Here is a 2,807-nt window from a genome sequence, read left to right on the forward strand (position 1 = left end):
ACTCTTGATTTTGGCTTAAGTCATCCTCTAAGGGTCATGGGATCGAGCCCCATGTTGGCCTCCATGCTCAGTGGGGAGTCTGCTTGGGATTCTCTCTCTCCCTCTCTCCCTCTGTCTCTAAAATAAATATTTAAAAAAGAAAGATTCATGTAGTATATAACATACAAAGAAAGCAAAACATGGAAGATTGCCTCACCAGTGACCTGCTGACTCCTCCCCCTTTCCCAACTGTTTTGGTGCTTACTTCCAGTCTCCCTCTATGCCTTTATATATGTTTTTCTCCACAAATTTAAAAGCAATATGAGCTCATCAAAGAAAACTGAAAAATAATTAGATAATAAAACAAATTCACTTATTTTTTTTTAAGATTTATTTATTTTTTTTAGAGAGAGAGGGAGAGTGCGTGAGCAAGGGGCAGGGCAGAGGGAGAATCTTCAAGCAGATCCCGGAGCCTGACTCTGGACTCGATCCCACCATCCATGAGATCATGACCTGAGCTGAAACCAAGAGTCGGATGCTCAACTGACTGAACCACCAAGGGGTCCCAAAACAAATTCACTTATAGCCACAATATCAGAGCAAGGTATCCAGGCATATCCATTTTTTACATGACTGAGGTCCATACACATGGCTTTGTACCTCACTTTTTCATTTGTCATGAATAATGTCCTATGTCAAAGTTTGGAAGCACTAGTATTTTTCTTTTTATGATTTTTTATTATATTATGTTAGTCACCATACAGTACATCCCCGGTTTCCGATGTAAGGCTCGATGATTCATTAGTTGTATATAACACCCAGTTGGAAGCACTAGTATTTTTATCACTATGAGTGAACATCACCAACTCGGTTAATAAAGAAAGGCAGTCTAGTCTTTGGTAGGAGAATAAAATGTTTCACCTTAGAAGCAGGAAAGAACATCAGGCCCCTGTAAATATTTCAATTAGAAGAGTCCCTTCAGTATGAAATAGGACATTAAGCAATAAAGCAGAGAATATATAATTGAATGCTTCTAAGACTAACCATTACTTGCTATATTACTGGAGTGTTAGCAAGAAAGCATGTTTTCCATTTAACTGTTTAAAAATGTATCTAAAAAGTACAGCTGTATAAAATGCTGACTGAGACAGACCAATGTGCAGTTTATTACCGGCATAGAAACACATCTGTAGAACCTCGACCTTGTACTTAGCTTTTTCTCTCACTCACAAACTGATGAACGAGTACTGAATATGTACTTCTCAAAGTGGTTTAACAATTCTACCTGTAGGGGCGCCTGGGTGGCACAGCGGTTAAGCGTCTGCCTTCGGCTCAGGGCGTGATCCCGGCGTTATGGGATCGAGCCCCACATCAGGCTCCTCCGCTATGAGCCTGCTTCTTCCTCTCCCACTCCCCCTGCTTGTGTTCCCTCTCTCGCTGGCTGTCTCTATCTCTGTCGAATAAATAAATAAAATATTAAAAAAAAAAACCAACAATTCTACCTGTAAAATAGTTCTCCAATTTTACATAAAATTAAACAAAGATATTTATAAAATGTTATTCCGCTAGCTCTTTACCATGTGTCATCACCCAAGACATCTAGGGTGTTTCAAAACAAGACATTTTTGTTTTTTAAAGATCTTATTCATTTGACAGAGAGACAGCGAGAGAGGGAACACAAGCAGGGGGAGTGGGTGAGGGAGAAGCAGGCTTCCTGCTGAGCGGGGAGCCTGATGCTGGGCTTGATCCCAGAACCCCAGGATCATGACCTGAGCAGAAGGCAGACGCTTAATGACTGAGCCACCCAGGCATCCCTGTTTCTTTTCCTTTTCTTTTCTTTTTTTTAAGATTTTATTTATTTATTTGAGAGAGAGCGAGAGAGCACAAGCAGGGGGAGGGGCAGAGGCAGAGGGAGAAGCAGCCTCTCCGCTGAGCAGGGAGCCCAATGTGGGGCTCAATCCCAGGAACCTGAGACCATGACCTGAGCCGAAGGCAGACACCTCGTCGACTGAGCCACCATGCGCCCCAAGAAACTTGATTTCATCCACTACAAACACATATGGACCTTTTGGTTTTTGGCTCCAAGGAGGCCAAGGTCCACTCCCTTCGGTCGTCCTGAATCTGAGTTCATCCAAGCTAGCCACCTCCGCCACAACCCCGAAGTTCGACCCCAGTGAGGTCAAGCTCATGTACCTGAGGTGCACTGGTGGGGAAGCTGGTGCCACAGCTGCCCTGGCTCCTGAGACCAGCCCCCTGGGTCTGTCTCCCAAAAAGCACTGGTGATGACATCATCAAGGCAACTGGTGATTGGAAGGGTCTAAGGATGACTGTGAGATTGACCATTTAGAACAGACAGGCCCAGACTGAAGGAGTACCTTCTGCTTCCGCCCTGATTATCAAAGCCCTCAAGGAACTGCCAAGAGACAGAAAGAAGCAGGAAAATATTAAGCACAGTGGAAATATCATTTTTGATGAGATTGTCAGCAATGCCGGACAGATGTGGCACCAATCTTTAGCCAGAGAACTGTCTGGAACCATTAAAGAGATCCTGGGGACTGCCCAGTCTATGGGCTGCGATGTTGATGGCCGCCACCCTCCTGACATCACAGAGGACACCAGTGGTGGTGCAACGGAATGCCTGGCTAGTTAAGAACTACAAAGAAAAACATTTCAATAAAGGATTATTTAACAACCAAAACCAAACCAAAACAAAACCCCCCAAATCCCCACATATACGGGATGAAGTATAATTTGGAGTGTTTTCTAAAAATGAGCAGATGGCATAGGACCTTTCCTTTCATACATTCTTTTGTAACTTTTTCAGCAAA

The 2,807-nt window shown here is 43.6% G+C and overlaps 1 pseudogene; it reads left to right on the forward strand.

The window, feature by feature from the left end:
- Positions 1–1,962: 1,962 nt before the first annotated feature.
- LOC103664289 lies at positions 1,963–2,807 on the forward strand (annotated as a pseudogene).

This window comes from Ursus maritimus, unplaced genomic scaffold (assembly GCF_017311325.1).
Source record: "Ursus maritimus isolate PB19 unplaced genomic scaffold, ASM1731132v1 scaffold_10, whole genome shotgun sequence".
In the NCBI taxonomy this organism is placed as follows: domain Eukaryota; kingdom Metazoa; phylum Chordata; class Mammalia; order Carnivora; family Ursidae; genus Ursus; species Ursus maritimus.